Raw genomic sequence first — 24,838 nt, forward strand, 5'->3', positions numbered from 1 at the left:
CTATATTACCCCCTCTCACCTACCAAAACCGATGTTGTTCATTCATGAGGGCACAGACTTGTGCGTGATGGACACATCCAACCTACAAACTAAGCCTCAAAGATCAGCGGTGACAACACCTGCAGTAAAAGAGGTGTTGACCTCGGCGGGAGGTACTAGTCTGTCATCGGAATGCCCCGAGGACTCATCTGAAAGGGAATACAACTCGAGCCATTACATTGTTCATACCACTCAACTCAGGCCTGAGGTGGTGTTGTCGACTTCAGGAGACATTAATGTGGCAGAGAGGATGGCCCAAACCAGGGGTTGGACAATCTGGCAGACCTTGAAGAAGATCTGGACAACCTGCAGTTCTTCGATGAACAAGACCAGGGTTGTAATAACCCTCACTCTACCCTAGTCACGCTTGCATACATTACATGATCTTGTCTTGATATGCTGCATCTTTGCAAACCTTGATTTGTCTTGCTTAAGTGTTTCTCTCATGTTTTGTATCTTGCTTGGTGTGAGTTTAGCCGAGGTCATCTTTAGTCTAGAATTTCCTTGGAACCACTTTGTTTGACCTCTACCTTCGCCCTGACATATTGGCCGAGATGTCATTATCTAGGCCGAGGTGTTCATCACCAAGGCCGAGATGTATATTATCTAGGCCGAGGTGTTACCTTTGCACCTAAGTAATCTTGTCTTGGAGTGGTGTGACCTAGACCAAGGTGTGGCACATCTAGGCCAAGGTGTGGCACAGCTTAGTCAAGTGTTGTCCTTCCTAGCCGAGATCATCGTTCCCCTACTTGCCGATGTCTTGTTCTTAGCCGAGATCATTACCCATCGGAGTGCCCATGCTATCTTGCTTGTTGAACACACTTTGTCATAGTCTTATCTTTTCACTCAGTCACCTTTTTGAATAGAACCAGCCAGCCGTTGCCACGTACCCCTGCAGAGGGTTAAGTCAGCCGGCAGACCTAGAAAATATGCATTTTTGTATTATATCTTACCTTGTAGAGAGAGAAGCTCTAGGAGGAAGAAGAAGTTTTAGAGTGAGAGAGTGGGCTTTTGAGCTTGATTCCTAGAGATCAAACCGTTAGATTCGTGTATTGAGGTTAGATTCTTGATTCACTTTTGTTGTTCTTAATGTTTATCCAGCTGCATTGCACGATCGAACCTGTTCTACACGTCATGCATTGATTTCAAGCTGGTTTTAGAAAGAGAAAATAGTGTTCATGTGTTCTTGAAGAAAAAGTCTTGTTTTGATCCGAAAGTTGCATTGAGAATCATGTTTTTGTGTTTATTTTCGCAAGATCTTCAAGTATGGGTACCCAGGTCCACGTTTTCGAACTCGTAGCATGAAAATCCCAGACTTTGTGATAGCAGGTTGTGATTGAGCATTCATATTTTTCATGTTCTTCATGCTCATGTTCTTCATGTTCATCAGCAGAGGGAAACACAGATTTTCCCGACTTTTTTCCTTGAATATGGCCCTCGGGAACACACCTCGGCGAGGAGGTGTGGGACCTCGGCCAAGACCTGGTTGGTGCCCAGCATGTTTTTCCGAGATACGAGACTGTGTTTTGTTTTGATTGGACTTAGTTTTTGAAGAATGCCGAGATCATTTGTATACATATGAAGCTTGTTTGAAAGTGCATTCAATAGGCTTTGCCATGTGTTTGTAGGACTTGGACTTGCCTCGACCCCGACGTTTGAAGAACTATGCGAGTGGTATTCTTAATAAAGTTATGTATCAAGTTTTGATAAAGTTTTGCCTTGCTTGTTTTGGAAAAGTATTTGTTAAGCATGAATGACTATCCCTATTTTGTGTATCAAGTATTAGCTTTGGTTTTGACAACCTTTGAAAGTCCGTACGTGCTAGGGGACTATAAGCACTTGTAGCACAACCTTTGAAAGTTTGTATGTGCTAGGGGACTATAAGCACTTGTAGCACAACCTTTGAAAGTCCGTACGTGCTAGGGGACTATAAGCACTTGTAGCACAACCTTTGAAAGTCCGTACATGCTAGGGGACTATAAGCATTTGTAGCACAACCTTTGAAAGGTCACCCCTTGGAACTTGAAAGCCTTGAAAGACTTTAATTGTCGAGACTTGAAAGATTTGTCAGATAAACTTGATTTGCTCTCGTATTTTGTACAAGATGTGATGTGCCTTGATTTGATAAAGATTTCGGATATCATTCATGTAAAACCCTTTATTACTTGTACCATTCACTGAGCATCCAAGCTCACCCCTCTCTATATATATGTAGGTGACGAGCAGGACGGTGGTGACGCCTAGATGTACTTGCCACTTGTTTTGGATTATGCACTTTTGACGCATCTTGAAGATTATGCTTCTTAGTTGTATTTTATTGTATTTTGTATTTGATGGCTGAGAAGCCTTTTGCTCAAGATGTATTTTTGTACTTCATCTGGTTGTATCAAAGCTATGTAAGAATGTATGCCATTCCATTTAACTTATGCACAACTCTTATGGATTAATTAAATTTGTAATTATTGCTTCTGCACTCGTTAGCCCCATATGTAATATTCTGATTGTGTGTGAATTTTGAAGGTTGGCCTTCGGTAATCTCGGATTACTGGCCATCATGGCACTATTCTACTAGGGGCGAAATGGGGTCGTGACAAGGGTGATGTGCAAAGCGGGTGGTTTGATTTGAACTAGTCAACTGATAATACAGGGTGGTTGAGTGATGAAATCAACAATAAAGAAGAAACTAGAGATAAATTGGAGAAAAAGAAAGCCGAGGTAGTTGTGGTACCCGAGAAGGTTGATGAGAAAGGAAAACTGCCAGAGAGCACATGTGCGAGAAAATCAACCCAAAAGGTGGGTGTTGTGAAGACCATAGATACTGAATAAGAAGCTGCCCTGAAGGAATTTGAGAAAGAAAGAATTGAAGACAACTAAAAAACTGCAACAGTGTGTCGCCCCGAGAGGGACACTTATACTGTAAAGATGATTCAAGTAGAATCGGACAATTGTTTGTCGGCAGCTGATGACGAGTGGTAGGATGATGTGATTTGCATCTGGCTCATACTGATGAAGACTGGAGAGACTGTATCCCGGATAACACATGGTATTCTGAGGAGATAGACCATCTCACTAGAAGCGGATGATATTTTAAACCTCCACACTTGGATCAAGCAAAGCCATCAGGAAAGGACCGGGAGGTTGAGAAAGAGAAAGAGAAGCAGTTGGAAGAAGAGTTAGTTTTGAAGCTGCTCAAGAAGATCCAAGTCGATATCTCTATCTGGGGACTCCTTATTGCTTCACGAGTGCACCGACAAGCAGTGTTGTCGGCAATGTATAAAGCTAAATTATCCATTGATACTATGCCTGAGCAACTTGTGGGCCTGGTCTTTCCAAGTGGAGCCAAGCTAATGCTCACTTTCTTTGACAAAGAGCTGCCGCCAGAAGGATTGGCTCACAACAAGCCATTATACATATTCGTGGAGTGTAGAGAGAAGTGGGTACCAGTGGTGTTAGTAGACACCGGTTCTGCCATTAATGTCTGTCCTTCCCACACTGCCTATGCGATAGGTCTCAAACCGGCAGACTTCGTCCCCACAACTTAGGTGATACGGACGTATGACAACACAAGTAGGGAAGTCATGTGGACAGTGAAAGTGCGAGTCTAGGTGGGCCCATATGAGTAAGAGATCGAGTTCCACGTACTGGATGTGCCAGCTACCTTTAACTTGCTGTTAGAAAGGCCTTGATTACATCATATGAAAGCTGTGTCCTCCACCCTCCATCAAATGCTGAAGTATCCTCATAAGGGAGGAGTAGCAACCATTTTTGGGAACTCATCCATACATCCACCGCCAAAGGTGACTACACCATTGCTAGAGATCAATCATGGTGATGAAGATGTATTTCTCTTGGGGTTCACTCTAGCGGAAGCTTGAGTAGTGCAGACAATATTAGCCGCGGACGAAGGCATGTACGTCAGTGCCCAGTCCATCTACTTCATGAACAAGCTGCGGCATATTTTGAAAATGGGGCTCGGAAGGAGCGAACAGAAAGGTGTTGTATCACTAGCACAGGTGCCACACAACCCACATGCCCTTGGGTTGGGCTATATGCCCACCAAAGAGGACTGGATAAGAAATGGGGAAGAAATGAGGTATAGAGCCAAGGCCAAGAAAGCTGGGAAGCACTATGAGCTCGTCCACAGGTTAATTTGGAAAGCTTTGAATGGGCATTTTGTTAGAGAGGGAGAGGATTTCCCCTTTTATGGCTTTTCCGAGCCTTGGATAGATTCCTCGAAGAAGCGTGTCTCTGAGTTTGAGATCTTCTTTGATCATCAGTTGCAAGACAATGATGAAGAAAGAGCTGAACCAAGCATCAACGCTAGCCGGAGCAAAGAAGATGACTCAAACAACAGTGAGGCTGAAGTAGGGGCAGAATTGGTTAATCTTCTGACAGATCTTGAGACCAACATGGAGAACTTGAGAGATAAATTTATCGGAGAGAAATTGGGTATGGATTCCACTAGTGGTATTCTGGATGCATCAAGGGCACCATGTTTTACTTGGCAGCTGGAGAAAGGCTTCCTTTCCAGTTCTGAATTGGGTAATGAACCAGAATTTAATTCCACTAAGTTTGTAAGGTCAGAATCAGATTCAAATCAGTCCAGGGAGTCTGAGTCTAACATTCCTGGGGGTGGCAACCCGGATGCCAAGGTCCTATCGAGGTCCCATTTTTCTTTCTCTTTTGAGTCTATTGTAACCAAAGAGCTGAAACTTATGAATGAGAACACTACAGATTCTGTGTACTTCTCTGTGCTACTGATTTATTACATTGACCATGATTTTTAGAATTTTAATAAAAACGAAGAGGAAGAAATTCCTTTAGCTTTGAAAAACTTGATTAATCGAGAGGAGGTGAGGCGTGCTAAGCCTTGTATTGATGAAATCATTGCCATTAATGTGGGTACTAGAAGGATCCACGCTTATTTTAGATCGGGTCCACGTTGTCTTCGGAGGAATGCGAGTGTTTAATCGCTTTGTTAAAAGATTCCAAAGATGTTTTCGCGTGGTCCTACGAAGACATGCCTGGAATCGACTTTGAGATTGTACAGCACCGGATCCCTCTTGACCCTAAGGCCCGACCAGTCAAATAGAAATTGCGCAAAATCCGTCCGGATTGGGCACTGAAAATCAAGGAAGAGGTCACCAAAAAGATTGATGCAGGATTCTTGTTAGTGTCCGAGTATCCGACTTGGTTGGCCAATATCGTCCTAGTTCCGAAGAAGGATGGCAGAATCAGGATTTGTGTCGACTTCCCGGATTTGAACAGAGCCGCCCGAAAGACAACTTTCCACTATCGCACATCGATGAGTTGGTAGACTTCATTGCTGGCCATGCCTTACTTTCATTTATGGATAGGTTTTCTAGGTACAATCAGATTTTGATGGCACCAGAAAACAGAGAAAATACTGTTTTCGCTACGCCGTGGGGTATCTACTGCTACCGAGTCATGCCTTTTGGATTGAAAAATGCTAGGGCCACATATCAAAGGGTTGCGACCACCATTTTGCACGATATGATACACAAAGAGGTTGAGGTGTATGTAGACGATATGATTGTTAAGCCCAAAGAGCGAGAAGGCCACTGCATCGCATTGGAAAAATTCTTTTAACGGATCAGGGAATACAGATTGAGGTTGAACCCACAGAAATGCACTTTTGGGGTGACTATAGGAAAAATGCTAGCATTTCTGATCACATAGAAGGGAATTGACGTAGATCCTTCCAAAATGAAGGTCATCTTAGAAATGCCACCACCAAGGACTGAAAATGAGGTGCGTGACTTTCTTGGTAAAGTGTAATTCATAAGATGATTTATCTCAAAATTAACCTTGACTTGTGAACCACTGTTTGGTCTCCAGAAGAAAAGGAAGAAGTTCCAATGGGATGATCGATGTCAGTTCGCCTTTGAACAGGTCAAACAGTACCTTCAGAATCCACCTGTGTTGTTGCTGCCAGAGCCGAGAAAGCCTTTGATTTTGTATTTATTGGTAACAGATTCGACCATGGGGTGCATGCTAGCTCAAGAATCCAAATCTGTTTGGTCTCCTGAAGAAAGGGAAGAAGTTCCAATGGGATGATCGATGTCAGTTCGCCTTTGAATAGGTCAAACAGTACCTTCAGAATCCACCTATGTTGTTGCCACCAGAGCGGGGAAAGCCTTTGATTTTGTATTTGTTCGTAACGGATTCGACCATGGGGTGCATGCTAGCTCAAGAATCTAAAGATAAGGTGGAAAATGACATCTACTATTTGAGCAAGAAGATGCTGGACTATGAGACTCGCTACACTCCCCTAGAGAAAGTTTTCTTAGCCTTGGTATGGGCTACTAGGAAGTTAAGACACTACTTGTTAGCTCACTTTGTAATTCTGGTTTCGAGATTAGATCCCATCAGATATCTTTTTGAGAAAGCTGCGCTTACAGGTAGGCTAACTCGTTGGTTGCTTCTTTTCTTTGAGTTTGACCTCAAGTATGTTATGCGCAAATCAGTTAAAGGGAGAGCTATAGTAGAATTCTTAGCAGACCACCCGGTGGAAGGAGATGAAGCAGTGGAGTACCTGTTCCCAAATGAAGACATTCTGCAGGTAGAAGAAGAAACATGAACAATGTACTTTGATGGAGCATCCTATCAATATGGTTATGGGATAGGCGTGTTACTGATAGCACCCAATGATTTCCATATACCCCTAGTTTTCAAACTTCGGTTCAAAGTGTCCAACAATGAAGCAGAATATGAGGCGTGTATTGCTGGTTTGGAAGCTGCCCTAGAACTAGGGGCAATAAGGTTGGACGTCATCAGAGACTCGAATTTGGTTGTTTCTCAAGCTAACAGAGACTGAAAAGTCAAAGAGGAGAAAATGAAGGTTATCATCAGACTCTGGATATTCTGATTCCGAGGTTTGAAAAATTAACGTTCACGCATCTATTGAGAGAGAACAATTGGTTTGCTGACGCACTAGCAACTCTATCTTCTATGGTTGACATTCCGCTAGGAGTGAAGATGCGTCCAATCATCATCGAACAGAAATATACACCTACTTATGAGAAGGTTGCCAGTAACCTCGCCAAAGAAGGTCACCTCTGTCCCCAATGTCGAAAATCGATGAATCAACCCGGGTATATCTAGCTCCCCGTTATGAGCCAAAGATCGAGCTTCGTGCAAAGTGAGCCCACACATCCGTTTCAAAGCTCGTACATGACCAAAACAGGGCAGGGGCATGATTTTCTTATCACGCCGGGATTTCATCAATGCTTGAAACTCTTCAAGAGTCAAACACATTTCTTGTGCTTCGAAGTGAAATAAATGTGTAACCGGATCTCAACATCGGACCGCAGTGTGGAGGAACGGAAAACAAAGTGGAGTATGGCTCAACGAAAAAAGTGCATTTATGTTGAAACCCTAAAAATTTACCTTTTCCGTGTCGTTCAAAATAGCTATCCAATCTTTGAGCTTCTTGACAAGGAATATCTCTATTTTGAGAAGAAACTACAACAAAAATGATGTTTTGTCGAAGAAGCAGCGAATGAAGACCTTTTGTGGAGGATAAGATTGTGTAAGTGGATGCCAGCTGTCAGCCAGCTACCCTTCCATAACACTTGGCCGGCCGGCCACCTCTATTGGCCGGCCGTTCCCTTTAGTGGCCGGCTGACCACTTTTGTTGGCCTAGTAGTTGGGCAGTGTGGTTTTGTTCCAGTCTTTGTGCTTTGAGGTCTTGTTTTGAATCTTTTGTTTTTAGCAAGTGTAAATAGCTATGTTTAGGTTCTTTTTACTTTTTTTTTTCTTTTATCGAGTTGTATTTTGTATTTTAGTCGGTTGTTGGCTCAATACCCGGTTAAGAACATTATTCCAATACAAGCGTTTTCAATTTCAATTTAATTCCATTTTTGTTTTTATGTGAGTATGGTGCTCATGATGTAAAACAAAACTCCTTTCATAAAACTGCAGGGTTTTTTTCCAGATCATAGTTTTTACAAAAAAGGGAATACAAGTTTTTAAAAAACAAAAGTAAAGATCTATTTGAAGCTATACAAGTGCTAAGCTACAGAAACAAAAGAAAATAAGCAAAAGAGTACAAAAATCTGTGTCGATCGCATCAAGCTTGAGAGGCCCTCTACATCCTTTTCCTCGGAAGGGACTCAGGAGCACTATCTCTGTCGGCACCGCTATCAGCAGAAGAATTGAACTCCGAACCAGAGCCAGCATTGCCATCTCCACTCCCTAACTCAGAGTCGGTCTCGGCATCCTCCTCACTCCTTGACCTCGAACTAGCATCATCGTCCTCGCTCTCAGACGCAGAACGTCGGCTCATTGCCTCCTCGGTGTCGCTGGTCTCAGCGTTATCTCCACTCAAAGTCGACTTCAAAGAGGAGGTGGTCTCCTTTGTCTGGGACTCGCTACTCCGAACCCGAGCACCCCTACCTCTGCTCCGACCTCGACGATCATCCCGGATGCGTGTGCTGGGGCTTGTCTGCCTCTCCTCCCCGCCGCTGAAAGAGGTGCCCCCGATGCCGCTGGTGTCATCAGTACAGGTGGAGTCTGAAAAAATAAGTATTAGATTATCAGGTGCTGTATGAGTATGTTGTAGAGTGTAGTATGCAGTATGAGTATGTTGCAGAGTGTAGTATACAATATAAGTATGATGCAGAAGGCATATTTAGCCTAAAGTGCAGTGTGTCAGTGTAGTGTGAGGCGATATCAGAATGTATGATAGTATACAGTGTGAGTATTGCATATCGGTGTAGTGTGGTGCACAACAGTACGAGTAAGCAATGAAATGCATAAGAAGAAGGAAGAATACCTGAATACCGTGGAGTGCAAGCAACGTCTCTCTTCTTTGCACCATGTGAACCAGGGAGGCAAGCAGCTGGAGAAGACCGTCTGTGTACTCCATAGGTGTCTACAGGTGAAGTTGAACAATCTATATCCAAACGAGAAAAATGCGGGACGTAAGTTGTAAAGCGCAGTCCATGCCTGCGGTGTGCCTGAAGCCCTAACATATCCATGCTCCACCTCTAGTGGCTCTGTCGGGATCTGATAGGCCATCCCGCTCGGCTACTCGCAGGGAATCGCGATAGGAATCGCTGGCCCACCGACTATATGCACAGTAGAAGAGGCCTCTCCAATATCAGCCTCGGCCTCAGGAGTAGCCTCTCCAGCCAAAGGAGCACCTGCAACATCGCCTGTACGAACTCCGGTCAAGGGTGGCATGATATGAGTCCGGATAAAGGTCGCGTAATCTCTCTCCCTCTGAAGAAATCAGCATCCAGCCTCGCCATATACTAAACGATAGCCTCAACTGGAAGGCTATCGGCTGTCCTCATAGATGTTAGAGGTGGAACATGAACAACCGGGGTAGGTAGGCCCAAGGTCTGGCACGCGCACTGCTCACCCAAAAATCATGCTCGGCAAAATAGACCCTCCAGCAGGATCTGATACCGGGATGTAGCCCAAGATCCAACATACTAGTCTTATACCCCAGCCGGCATCATCGCCCAAGGCTACCAATCGATCTGTAAATGGGGAATTCATAGTTGTTAGTTACTGTTAGTTGTCAGAGTATCGACCAGAGCAGTAGTAATGGAAATAAAGTAGAAATGAATGAGTTTCGGATTACCTCATGAGTCACCACCGTGTCGAAATATTGGCGGTAGTAGGCGAAGGTGGTGTCGTCACGACGTCTGCGACGACATGTACCATCATATTGTCGGGAGTAGGATACGGTTAGTGCTATCTCGTCTACTAGGGTACTAGGGCAAGGGCAGGGAAATAGGCGTAAACCCTAAAGAGGATAACAGTCCAAGTGTTGGTAACAATCCAACTATTGGTAATAATCCAATTAGTAAGGGTAGTGTCTCTACAAGGGGTAAAAGGCCTATGGATAGGAAATCTGCAAAAGAATTGCTTCAAAAAAGTCAAGGTGTTGAAGTTGGAGTTTACAAATTTAATAATTGTTGGAGACATTTAACCAATACCTTGCAGAGAAGGAAATGAAAAAAACTAAAAGAGAATAAAAAAGAGTTCAAGTAGTGCAGAAGATGAAAGAACTTGAGATCAAAAAGGAAAAACATTTGCAAAAGATGAAAGAACTTGAGATCAAAAAGGAAAAACATTTGCAAAAGATGAAAGAACTTGAGATAAAAAAGAAAGAACATTTGATAATGACTACGAATATTTCTCATTTGGACCCTTAGACGAGAGCATATTACATAATACGCAAAAATAAGATTTTCGCAAAGTGGTCTGCACATGTCAGCAACCCAAATTACTATTTTTTTTTGCCTCCTGATGAATAATTACGGAAAAATGTATTTTTTAATTTTGCAATGTCATTTATTTGTCAATGTAATTTTTATTATTTTTTTAAATTTAATTTTTATTTTGCAATGTAATGTAGTGGTCTATGTAATTTTAATGTAGTTAATAAATTATTATTATTATTATTTTTTTTTAAAATTTTGTAGTTTGGTGTTTTTTTTTTTTTTTTTTGATGAGGTGAATTATATATAAAAAAAAAAATTCAATTTTTTTATTTTTTATATTTGTCTAGTAAGGTACAATGTAAATATTTTAATTTTTTTTAAAAAAGGTTACAAAAGACAAAAAATAAAAATAAAAATAAAAAAATCACTAAAAAACCTATATCCAAATAACACCTACAAAATTGAAGGAAAAATTGGTTGATATTTGCCAAAATAGCATGTGACCATTAGAGTACTATTGCTATAATTTGACAATTTACTACTATTCATTGTCAAATTATAGCAATGATAATATTATAATAGCAAATATCATTAGAGATGCTCTAAGGCTCCGTTTGTTTTCAGTAGTAAATGGAGATGATTGATAGCGAGGGAATTGATAGTGAGGGGTTAAGTAAATTATATTTGTTTTGATGATAGTTATTAGTGTGTGAATTGTTAAATTATTACCCTATAAAAAAATATAAAATATTAAAATAAATAAAATTATAATTTTTATTTAACAAAAATTACAAAAATATTAAACATTAAAGTTAAAAAAAAAATTCCCAGTATGTAAAAAAAAATAAAAAATACCTAAGCCGGAGAACTAAATACCTAATACCACCTCCACCTCCACCTCCTCCATCTTAATCCCCCTTCCAAGCCCCATCATAATTTGGACCTCTATCTCAATTCCTTTTCTATCTCTCAAAACAAACACAATATTAATGAGTCTCATCTCCACCTCCATCTCAATTCTAATCTCCTCTATATCCTCCAAAACAAACAGGACCTAAGATGCTTAGTTGTGTGAGATCAAAAAGAATAATTTTTATTGAGGGATAGAATTGTAATTTTAAAAAATAAATAAATAATCTCCTCTATATCCTCCAATCTACACCAATCCGATACGTATTTGAATTCGAGCCATTACACCCAGGACTAGGGAGTACTTGGGCCTCGGGTGGGCTAGCGAGCGGGCTTGGGCCGAGCCTAACTATTTTTTTTATTTAAAAATTTTTTTTTTTACCAAAATAACTTGAAAATATGAGCGGGGCTTGAGTGGGCCAATGAGCTGGCTTCGAGCCAGGCCAATCGAGGGGCTTCGAGCTGGGCCAAGCCTTAAAACATACGACACGGGCTAATGCCCAGGGTGACTGTAGACGCGCCCGCGGAGGGGGGCCTTATGCTACTACAGTTCGGACTCGCGATTTTGTTGTCGCGGTTCTTAATCTGAACCAAAGAGTCCAAATCTGGCAAATCGTTTTGAGAAACAGATTTTTGAAAAAGTAGTGCCAAACATGGACTGCTTTGCCAGATACAGAGTCGCCACCTAAATATTTTTAAAATGAGGAAATTTAGGAAACCCTGACTCGGTGCCGAAGGCCACATGTCCGTCATCACCGGAGTTGTCTCGGCTCGGGAGCTTGGGTACGATCGGGGAAGGTCAGCTATGAGCACCCCCTTTCGCCCGGTCCGAAGACCGGCCTCTACTAACCATGATATCCGATTTAGAAAACATTACGTGTTCTTATTCCATTTATTAGCCTAGAATTACTATGTTATGCGCGCAGCAAACAAGTATAGACTAGATTGCCTAATTTGGAAATAAGCATTGCATATCCGTTTGTTTTAGAAAATGTTTTGGATTTGTTACTCGCAAGTAGGCTAAAATGCGGATTTCAACGAGTTTTTCCAACTCAAACAATCCAACCTTCACCCACAGGCATTCAAACAATTTAACACATAAGCACTTAGCCGCATGGCAGGCATACTGTCATGGCAACACTCACACGCATGCGGGATGCTAAAGCATAAATACTTACATCGTATTCCGTGCCAAAACAGTAAACTAGTTAGCAAACATGCATGTCCTAGTTCATGTTAAAAATGGCTAATGCATCACATACAAAAATGCAATCTAGGCAGGCTCGGCTAACCCTAAACATGGCATGTGAAATGCGATCGACTACCACATATTCAATTTGTGAATTGAAGTACAGATGCAGTTAGCGTAATGTACCGAGCCTAATGTATGTAATACAAATGTATGGATGCACGCATGCATTACATGAGGTATGCTAATTTAAGCGTGCCCTAATCTACCATCATAAGCAGGTAAATAAAAGGGAAGAAAGACGTGAGGTTGGAAGACATACACACACTCACGCACACTTATTACAGATTTGCCCTCACTCGGAGGGACCAAATAAATAATACAAATTAATTAACTACGCGAGCTAATTAAATATTACAGATTGCCTAATTAGCTAACAAACTAATTAAGCTAAGAAAAACAGTAAACCGCCTCAGGAGGAAAGCCAAATGGAGCGTGTGCTCGGGTCTTGCTCGGAAGTGCACCGCCATGCCTAGTCTGCATCTGTTTTCCTTGCTTTACTCCTCTGGAGGCTATCAAAACCTCAGGACTGCTTCTTTGGACAATGAGGAGTACCACCGGCTGAACAGGATTGCCACCGGCAGCGTCATGTGGCCACCGGCACAAAATGAATCCATCGGCTGCTGATTCACTGCCGGTCGGCAATATATACTGTCGGTCGGCAAAGAAGGCCTGCAGAACCTGCAACTCACAGCAACAGAGGGCAAGGCAAAGCATGGCAGCACAATTCAAGGCATATATGCACCAATCATGTCCCTTATCATGGTAATGACTCAAAGGGGCATGTGTCTCGATTCTCGGACCACCAATCACGCATTTCCATGCATGATGGCCCAAGTGATCAAGTATGCAACTTTCACGTCAAATGAAATGCAAACCAAGCAAACAAAACAAGGCCCAATTCCCATCATCAAGTCAAGGAACAAGGCATGCATGCAAGATGCAATGCAACCTAGGCATACAAGCTAAGGATGCAACATGGCATGGCAAGGCATTTATGCAAGCATACAAGCAAACATGTGACAATGCAAATGGATGAAAAGGTGGACTTATACATGATTTGGGCAGCTCTAATAAGGCCCAAAACAGTGGCTAAAATGACCAAAACAGAGGACCAAAACACATGCACACATACATATGATTAAGGGCCAACACTTAGGCATAAATTGGACAACCCTCAAGCACACTTGAAAGAGGCATTCATGGACAAATTAGCAGGCATTATAAGCCTTGGAAACATGTAGGAAATGATGCCAAATTAACCTACTCATGCAAGCTATACATACAACGAGGCCCAAGGACCTAAAGCATGATCATATGACTTATGAAGCAAATGACCAAATTGAACCAAAACAGTCCCAAATCATGCAAAAACAAGCCTCAAGAATCACTTAGATGGCATCCAAGTAACCTAATCCAAGAGGCATTGTCACGCCCCACTTTTTAATTACTCGAAGTCATTACCGAATTCATTAACTTAATTCAATTTCAAGGATAACATGCGGAAATAAACTCATACATTCAATCCGTAGAAGTGATTAACAATACTCTCATTCGTATGCAAAGTAAATCTTACATGAACATACTTAATAAATTGCCCTTGGGCTTACATCACTTAAGGTACAAGAAGAAGGGTGCAACCCTTTTACAATAATGACATTCCGCCAACATAACTGAGGCCCCATGGCTAGTAAATAAATAGATCCAAATCTTGCAGCTCAACCTGCTTAACACCTGAAAAAGATTCAACAACGTGGGATGAACATATAGTCCAGTAGGGAACTCAACATGATCCTCAACAATAACAACTTACAGATAGCTATGATCATGAACACTCATTCTCATACTAGAATAGTAATGTGACAGTTTATACAAAATTATATATGTATGAACTTTTCTCGAAAACAACTGTTTCATTCAACACTACAAGTGGTTTATCTTTCCTTTTTCCTTTCATTAATCCCCACTTTCAATCTTTCATAACATTAACAAATACTTAGGAAGTAATCTCACTAAGCCCGATGCCCTCTTCCATTTCCTATACATACTCAGATGTACCCTTTTCAAACATGTTTATCTTAAAAACATTCGTTCTCCTCCATACTTTCCAAAAGACAAAAATGACATTTTGGTTCGTTTCCGTTACTATCATAGCTATACATGCATATCTTTGTAAAAATATAAATTTACAACCCGCCAACATGCATACAATCAACCAATGGAGTAACTCAGTCCTCCGAACTGTAACCAATCAAACCCATGATATTTTCAGTTACAACGAAACAACAACAATCCCATTTCGCTCTACTAGCTATGTGCGTAGTAAGCCAACAATACACCCCATTCAACAACATTAACAACAAGCCAGTTTACCAGGCGCTAGCTGGAGGGGTATGGTACCTTCGATTATTAGCGCAGTCAGTTCTCCAGGTGCCAGCTGGAAGGGTATGATACCTTAGATTCTCAGCGCGGGGCATAACACCAACAATCACAGCACATCAAGGCATAACCAACATGTATAATGCATATACATAAACTATCAAGACACCGGCAATGTGTCAAAGCAGAAGAACACATGACCATCTCCTTCCGAGCAAATATACATATATATATATAATGTATCTAGCACTTCATCACATACGATGTTCAATTAATCAATGGCAAAATGCAAACCCGACAACTCTACACAACCGTGCCATCCTCCACCGATGACCAAGGACAAAATCTCTAGATGCATATAGTTAGTACATCTATAAAAAAGACTCAAATATCATGAATCATAAACCCAACAACAATATTAACACGATAGTTAAAGATACAACTTCTACATCTGTGTTCAACACTCAAGATACAACAATCCAATTCTCAAACCTTTTTCGAAAACACTTCCCTCATTTTCACAAAAACGATTCCATTTCCTTTTTTGTTATCACAAAACCAACTCCACTAATCTTGTTTCCACAAAATCAACTCCAAAGCCATGGTTAATCCTTTTGGTATTAACACCCTTACCACACTCATTTTGACAAAAGAGATTTACACACAATGGTCAACAAACCCCCATTTTAATTTACTCAATCAAAATATAATTTAGGGCTTTTCTTCATTTAACTACAACATGCTAATTTATATTTATATTAGCCAAAACAACAATCAATGAAGCCAAAATCATTCTCCACACAACCAACCCTAGTTTATCTCATGATTTTCAAACAATTCCAACATGATACAATTTTCATGCAATACAAAAATTACCACATGTCTATCTATAGACGGAGTATTGAAAAAGAACAAGGAGAATCCCTACCTCAAATGGAGGACTCAAAAGGAGAAGATGACCCGAAATCAAAGTGCTCCAAATCCCAAATTTCTTGGATCACAACGAAGCCCTCGACGATCAACACACTTCTTACAAAGGCCCAAGGTGAGGAAAACACTCTAGCTAGATCAATCCTAAGAGAGAAGTTAGGTTTTAGAGTGAGGTGCTCTCCAATGGCTTTTTCGGAAAAGTAAGAGAGAGAAAGGAAATGGAAAAGTGATTCAAAAAGCTGAAACACGGAAAGATATACACGACTCCCCGCTCGAGCGTGGAAACCCCCGCTCGAGCGTCACTCACAGACTCCCGCTCGAGCTCCAAAACCCCCGCTCGAGCGGCGGATACCACCATCCAGAAGTTTTGCAGAACAGGTCCCCGCTCGAGCGTCACACACAAACTCCCGCTCGAGCGTCAAACCTCACGCTCGAGCGTCCAACACCACAGAGGAAGTACTGGGAAGGTGATTTTCCCGCTCGAGCGCCGAAACCCCCGCTCGAGCGGAGAGGCCAAAAACTGGGCAAGGATTCTGAGTTCTAAAACATAACTAACTTATTCCCAACAAGTCCAACACAACCCAAAACTCTACAACAAGGAGTAAGGGATAGAATTGAGGATAAGACAACAACAAATCTACGGAACCAAGCCCGGATTACAGTTCAATAACAGCAGGGAAAACTGGGATCGCTATAACCTCCCCCCCTTAAAGAATTTCGTCCTCGAAATTAAGGATACGCCAAAACATAAGGCCAACTGATCACACAACACCAACACCCGAGTACTAGGAAAGAAACTACTCTCACTACAAACCTTTAATCCACTCTTACCAAGGAAGAGACTAACCGAGGGAACACGTTCCAAATGACAACACTGTAGGCATAAAAGCCACAACAAAATCGATCCTTCTGAAACAGTTTACTCACATCTGACCAGCGCTTCAAGCTAAGTCACTATGCAACAACACGACCAAAGCAAACCTTTTGAATAAATAATAAGAAAACATTTTCTTGCTCAAGAGACATTTCTCAAAGGTAGTCAAATTTTCAATGCTGACATTTCGAAATAAACTTTGCATTTTCCATGCGAAACTCAAAAACTTTGCATACATTTTTCACCAACACGGTGTTATCTAATACACAGTCATCCACCATTTATTTGCCAAAAATCATTCATTTGAAATTCCTCAAAACCCTTGAATTAAATCAATTTCTCAACAACACCCTTAGGTGGCCCAAATACTAGGAAAAATTTTTTATTTTCCATTTCTTTCCAAAATAACACTATCAACCACCATCACGCACACGGTGATACCATAACCAACACAGAACATAACATTTCTATAATGATAGTTAATAGAAATAACAACAGCACTATCAACAGATAAGTATAAAAACTATATCACACTTTCAAAGATAAGCATATGAGCTGCATCTTCACTTTTCTAGACAAGCATATGAGCTGTATCTACGGAGTTCATCCTCCACCTCCTCCCAATCTTATCCGGTTTAGAGGTACATCCCCCATCTTCCCCTAAACCGCGGAGTACATCCCCCATCTCCTCCTCTACACACAATGCATATAAACACAAAGGTTCTATACACAATCAATCAATACATAAAGTTAATGTATTCTATCAACCGTCAGATTCAATGGCGTTTGTCATGCCAACTCCCAAGATACGCGTGCTAATTGTGTCCCGTCTGTCCCCACAGGTCCTATTCAGCATGAGGAAGCTACCCATGCCATCCATAGAGTGGTTCGGGGGGCCGATTTGAATTTTCGGCCCTCAAAGTCCTTTTTTCGCTAAGTTTATGGCGTTTTTCACGCCAACTCCCAACGTACGCATGCTAATTACATCCCGTCTATCCCTACATGTCCTATTTGACATGAGGAAGCTACCCGTGCCATCCATAGAGTGGTTCGGGGGCTAATTTGAATTTTCGGCCCTCAAAAGCCTTTTCGACTAAGTTTATGACATTTTTCACGCCAACTCCCAACGTACGCGTGCTAAATACGTCCCGTTTGACCCCGCAGGTCCTATTTGACATGAGGAAGCTACTCGTTGCATCCATAGATTGGTTCGAGGGTTGCTTTCAATTTTCGACCCTCAAAGGCCTTTTTCGGCTAAGTTTATGGCGTTTTTCATGCCAACTCCCAACGTACTCGTGCTAATTATGTCCCGTCTGACCCCACAGGTCCTATTTGACATGAGGAAGCTACCCGTGGAATCTATAGAGTAGTTCGAGGGCTACTTTGAATTTCCAGCCCCGAAAGGCCTTTTTTGGCTAAGTTTATGACGCTTTTTCACGCCAACTCCCAACGTACGCGTGCTAATTACGATCCGTCTATCTCCACAAGTCTTATTTGACACAAGGAAGCTACTCATGGCATCCATAGAGTGGTTCGGGGGCTGATTTGAATTTTCGGCCCTTAAAGGCCTTTTCGGCTAAGTTTATGGCATTTTTCACGCCAACTCCCAACGTACGCGTGCTAATTACGTCCCGTCTGACCCCATAGGTCCTATTTGACATGAGGAAGCTACTCGTGGCATCCATAGAGTGGTTTAGGGGCTGCTTTCAATTTTCGGCCCCGAAAAGCCTTTTTGGGCTAAGTTTATGGCATTTTTTACGCCAACTCCCAATGTACGCGTGCTAATTACGTCCCGTCTATTCCCACAGGTCCTATTTGACATGAGGAAGCTACCCGTGGAATCCATAGAGTGGTTCGGGGACTGCTTTCAATTTTCGGCCCTCAAAGGCCTTTTTCGGCTAAGTTTATGGCATTTTTTACGCCAACTCCCAACTTACGCCTGCTAATTACGTCCCGTCTGTCCCCACATGTCCTATTTGACATGAAGAAGCTACCTGGGGCGTCCATGGAGTGGTTCGGGTGCTGCTTTGAATTTTTGCAACACAGGTCTCTTCTATTGAACCTAGTATTCAATATCTATCATGCAGAATGAAAGTAGCTGCAGGCACATAGGCAATTTGACAGAGGTTTATCTCCCTCAATGGGTATAGCTCACCTTATTGGCAACTAGCCAAATGAAATATGTACTAAAACCATGGCAAAGGCACTCAATAAGCTTCATTAGTTGGATTTTGGAAAAATAGACAAGAAGATAATCCTTGCCACATGAACCCAAAGCTAGAATTGCATAACTATCCACTAAGGAATTTCAGCCAGCAAATCATGTTGCTACATTTGGGATTTTTAATTAAGTATTGAAAATTATCAAATCTTCTCCTGGATGAACTTGTATTTCTCAAATAATTTGATCAAAGCATGCTTCCTTTTTATCCTGTAGTTTCTACATTTGGGGTTTTTAATTAATATGTCATAGGCCAAAATAGCCCATTTGGTTGATGCTCTAATAAAAGCTCATGTTGTCAAGTGTAAAGATGTGGGTTTGTATCAGTGGCAGCCATTTTGTCTTTGTTAGGTCTGTACCCTGTGAAGCCCTTTCAGTACCACAAATTGACTGGGCCAACATTGGGTAGTGACCTTCATTATTGTATGGCTATGAGAGTGGTAGTTCAGAAAGAAAATCTGATTTGATCCAAGTCCATTAGGGCCATTAGGGTTTAATTAAAGATTGAATATAAGAGCATTGCATAATTACAATGTGTTAAATTGTCTACAGATACATATATGTCCATACTGATTTTTTTTTATTGCATAGAATCGTGCATGTATTAGAGTTTGGCTATTAATTTCTTTTGGAATATATCAGGAAAAATGGACTACTTTTAACTTCTTCACATTTTCCCCAACAGTCTTACATATCTTATTTTTTTGTAGTAGATAAAGAAAATGATTAGACATACATTGAATAGATAACAATTTAATCTGTTTATAACCCTAGATGGAAACATTGTTTGCCCTTTATGAGAGTGGTTGATAATAGTTGGGTTTTAGGTACTCTTGATGATAAAATTTTCATCCTTATTGATTAAATGCATCTTGATTTTTTGCCATTGTAGGGTCAATATAGGTCCACATTAGTGTGTCCTGTTTGCCAAAAGGTCTCTGTTATCTTTGATCCATTCATGTACCTCTCATTACCATTACCATCAACGATGATACGGACAATGACTTTGACAATCATGAGCATTGATGAAGATACTCCACCATCCCCAATAACTATTATTGTGCCCAAGCATGGAAAATTTGAAGATCTTATTCAGGCTTTAAGCACTGCTTGTTTTTTAGGGGTTGATGAGACCCTTTTGGTGGCTGTGGTATATTGTAGTAATTGTAACTTCACTATGAATCAATAATGGCTTCCATGTACATTAAATTAGTCCAGTTGTACTAGGTATATTGTAGTAATTGTAAATTCATTCCAAGTTCACTTGGTTTATTCAATTAGTGTGAAATCTCAAATGACATTCAATTGGATGGGGCTCCTGATTTAGTAACTGTCCTCATATTCAGAAGCTCATCGTACCCAATTCTGGGAAACTTAATATTTCATTGAAATCATGTGGTTACCTTATGGAAATCAAAATGCAGTCCTTTGCATAATGTATCGAAACACCAGGTCGTCTGTTGCAAAGTCTACTCACATTATGCCTCAAAACCTATTAGGGGGGAAAAAAAAATTAGCACAATCCCGATTATCAACGGTCTAATAGGTTTGAATAGCAACTTGAGAAAACAATTGTATGTCAATATGATCTATATTTTTGTAGAACTTGCAGTAGCTTATCAATAAAATTCTTCTTACCGAATAGTAGGATGACCATCTGAACCTTGCAAGAGGGTTGTGAGCCGTGACCCTACATCGTTCAGATGATTGAGTTGTACTTATTGTGCCTCCCGTGCTTTTTTTTCTTCTTCGACTTGTTTCATCATCTCCTCTCTTTCCCTCATAATTTCCTCACGATCTCTTTGGTGCTCCTCTTTCTCCTTGAGCAACTCCTTGTGATCTCTTTGACGCTCCTCTTTCTCCTTCAACAGCTCCTTGTGATCTCTTTGGCGCTTCTCTTTCTCCTTCAACAACTCCTCGTGATCTCTTTGACGCTCCTCACGAAGAACCTCAAGTTCCACTCTCATTGACTCCATATGTTTATCACGTGCTCGTGCCGCACTACAAGCTGTGGAAGAGGGTTGTGGGCCTATCCCAAATCCACGCAAGTAATTTTTTTTTGCCCCCAGCACTTGCCTTGATAGTTCTTCGTGGGTCAATGGCAACCCCGCATCGGTGGCTACCACTTGTAGATTTACCATATCATCCTGTCGTGGAAAAAAAACAAGTAAGTATTTGCCAAAAGGAATTTAAAAAAACTTTACTAATTGATATGCAACAGAATTGGTTTCAACATTCAATACTCACATGTAGCTCACCACATTTGGGGTCAATCTAGTCTCCCGTCTTCTTGGACTTGTGCGATTTCTTGTAAAATTCAGGAAAATCTATATCTCCATCCTCATTTGCTTTACCAACTTTAGAGCATTTCTGGAAAAAAAAAAAAGAAAAAAAAAGAAGAAGAATTATTGAAGAATTTATACATATTAACGCATAAATTAATTTCAAGAATGGGGTTTCTAATTATTTTGCTACCAAGTGAGATTCATCTTTCCAAGCCACATCAATCACATATTTCCAGTCCTCCAAGCTCACTCCACTAGGCGAATAACTATAGGGGTCATCAACACCCGTTTCCTCAAGTTCGAGGAACTCCTGCTTTAGATTGTATCTCCAATCCATGCATGGCAAATAAGCCTTTCTATCGAGGATTTGTTGAGTTTGTTCATCATTATCGAAATCATCGCCGATAACAAACTTGTCCTACAAACATAATAAGAGAATTTGTGACGACCCAGAATTTTTCCCTCCGCTCGAGCGGAGGAGTTTACGCTCGAGCGGACTTTTGGGGTTCTCAGCAATTTTGCAGACGGCCTGAGATTCTGGGAGTTGTGAATCTCCGCTCGAGCGGAGAAGTTGACGCTCGAGCGGACTGCTTTATTGGTCTGTGCGCGCTCGAGCGGTTGAAGTGACGCTCGAGCGTGAGAAGTAAGATTTCCCCTTGACATTGTAGTGGTGTATTTGGAACCTCGTTATTTTATTTTGGGGTCTTGATTGTGGTGGTAATATGATGGTAGAGTAAGATTGGATCAAAAACTTTAGTTTGAATATTTTGTCTACGATCAGCCGTCACTCTATTGCCCTTTTCTTTTTGCACACTTTGAATTTGGATGTGAGGTTGGAACCATTGGAAAGCTTATTTTCGGGGCTTCAATTTGAGCACAAGAACGACTTAAAATGGAGTCCGAATGGGAGAGTTATGCCTATTTGAAGTTTTGACATCTGTGCTGAATGCATGTACGCTCGAGCGTGAAGATGTGCGCTCGAGCGGGTTTTTCGGACCAGCAGCTTTAAAAACGGGATTTTGGATCATTTTAGATGTTTTTCTTCTTTCCTCTTCCTTCCTCTCTTCCATGTCCGAAACCCTAGCCCCCAAACCCTTGAATTCCTTTACTTTGATCACGATCCACCATGGTTTTTGGCATCAAGGATGAAGAACAAGGGAGGATTAATGTTTTTACCCGATTGGAACTTGGATTTGCGAAGGCTTCTTTCCAAGCTCACTCTTTTGCTTGATTATTGAGGTAGGGGTTCTATTTCTCTTCAATACTTACATCCATGGTTAGATTTGAGGTATTTTCATTGTATAAATGTATAAATTTTCATTTTGAGCATATAGAGGAAATTATGAGATTTTGGGAATTTTGAGTTTGAAACATTGAAGGTTCAATTGATGGGTTAAAGTGATGGAGTATGATCCCTAGATGTATAATCAAGGAGGGAATTGGGATGTAAGGTCATGGTATGAGAAGTATGAATTCTTTTTATGGAAAACTTTATGTTCTTGAAACCCTAGATGAATTTGTGATGATAAAGAATGATTTTGCTCAAATTGGAAATAGAATCATGGAATTGGTGGGTTGAGTTATACGTGTACAAGTTTAATTGGATTTCTGAGATGTTTTGCAATAATGTTAAAAATTTACGAATGAACCTTGTTATGGGCATTATAAATCATGTTAAATTGAGAAAGGAAATTAGGGGAAATGATTTAAAGAATTAATGTGTGACTTCATATGTGTGTAGGACACGCTTCGGGAGGAATAAATGCTCCACCAATGCACTGTGAGTAATAGTACGAAGATGTACATTTTATTTATTATTGATGATTATTATCACTAACGCTCTGTTTCTTGTAAGTGTTACACGAACATGTTACATGAACAATTATGATGAGTGAAAGTCAATGTGAACGTTGAAAGATTGGCATATATCGGTATGACTTTGGAATGACTTCGTTCTATCAATAGCAAATAATAATTCTCTATTATCTATAAGCAAACTACGTCGTTTCTTAATGAATAAATAGAATTATGTTCATCTTTAAGCCAAGTATCTGTATGAAACTGAGATTATTCTATTGTGTTACTTATGGACCCGAGGTCATCAAGAACCTATGACACGAATGCAATGTTTAATATTATTATGTGGCCTCAGTTAATAATTGTTATGATTATTATTATCCAGTTGTTCGCGAGACACCTGTATTAATTTGTAATCAGGCCATGGGAAACTTATGTGCATTATTGCATACTGATACTTTAAGAAGACTGAAATCATCCTCATTACAAGTTACATGGGCTTTATACCGTTACAAGTTACATGGGCTTATGCCGTTACAAGTTACATGGGCTTTATGCCATTACAAGTTACATGGGCTTATGCCATTACAAGTTACATGGGCTTTATGCCGTTACAAGTTACATGGGCTTATGCCATTACAAGTTACATGGGCTTTATGCCGTTACAAGTTACATGGGCTTATGCCGTTACAAGTTACATGGGCTTTATGCCGTTACAAGTTACATGGGCTTATGCCGTTACAAGTTACATGGGCTTATGCCGTTACAAGTTACATGGGCTTTATGCCGTTACAAGTTACATGGGCTTATGCCATTACAAGTTACATGGGCTTATGCCGTTACAAGTTACATGGGCTTTATGCTGTTACAAGTTACATGGGCTTATGCCATTACAAGTTACAAGGGCTTTATGCCGTTACAAGGGCTTTATGCCATTACAAGGGCTTTATGCCATCACAAGTTACAAGGGCTTTATGCCATTCCAAGGGCTTCATGCCAACTTTTCAAGGGCTATATGCCATCTTTCAAGGGCTTTTTATGCCATATGTTTCATGTTCCAAGGGCTTTTATGCCATATGTTTCAGGGCTTTAATGCCAATGTGTTTCAAGGGCTTTATGCCGTTTGATAAGAGCTTCATGCCATTTTGTTAAGAATTTCAAGCCGTTCTGTTAAGGGCTTAAAGCCATTGTGTTCAAGATTAGGCTCAAGGCCGTTCCGTAAAAGATACTTAAAATATAAATGACTTTGATGAAATCCGTATTTGGAGTTACGAAATGTTTCATATGATAAGTAATTTCTGAAATGAGAAAAATGCTATGAACTTATGATATGTTTATAATATGATATGCTTGACGGATAATTTTCCCCAAAATGCCTAGATGCACTATGGAACCCCGAATGTTCAAGATATGACAAGTTTTCTGTAAAAGATACTTAGCTATGCATACAGAAACAAATAAACCATATGTTCTCTTTATTGATAAACACACGGATATGGATTAATTCACGTTGAGCATTGAATTGTTATGTATTATTATTCACTGAGCTTGACTCACTCTATTTTATGTTTGTTTCTGTAGGCACTCAACCTGGAGATCAACCTTCACTTGTGGCTTTTGTTACCCAGTTGTCAAACCCTGAGTATCTAAGCCCTTAGATGTTGATTGTTCAAGTTATGGAGTTTTGCTAGTTTTAATTTGTACCCTAAATGTCTGTTAAGATCGGCGTATATGTATATGTACATAGCTATCTTCAGGTGCACGTCACTGTATATTTAACTGCATTATGTTCTGTTTGTGATCCTGGCATGGTAGTGGTAGCTCAATGGATATATTGTTATAATTATTATTATTTTTGTTTGCTATTATATACTATTAAATGCTTCCGTTCAGGCCCCGTAGATTATATTCATCAGGTTTTATGTTCGTTTTTCTGAGGTGGTCATGCCCAAACTT

At 40.6% G+C, this 24,838-nt stretch overlaps 1 long non-coding RNA gene across 1 annotated transcript; it reads left to right on the forward strand.

The window, feature by feature from the left end:
- The first annotated feature begins 22,376 nt into the window (after positions 1-22,376).
- Positions 22,377-24,747, forward strand: LOC145804096 (uncharacterized). Its single transcript, XR_014345695.1, has 2 exons — positions 22,377-23,016; positions 24,464-24,747. It is a non-coding gene; the product is annotated as an uncharacterized LOC145804096 (long non-coding RNA).
- The last annotated feature ends 91 nt before the right edge of the window (positions 24,748-24,838 follow it).

The sequence above is a fragment of the Camellia sinensis genome, chromosome 12 (genome assembly GCF_055761805.1).
Source record: "Camellia sinensis isolate YWXY chromosome 12, ASM5576180v1, whole genome shotgun sequence".
In the NCBI taxonomy this organism is placed as follows: Eukaryota; Viridiplantae; Streptophyta; class Magnoliopsida; order Ericales; family Theaceae; genus Camellia; species Camellia sinensis.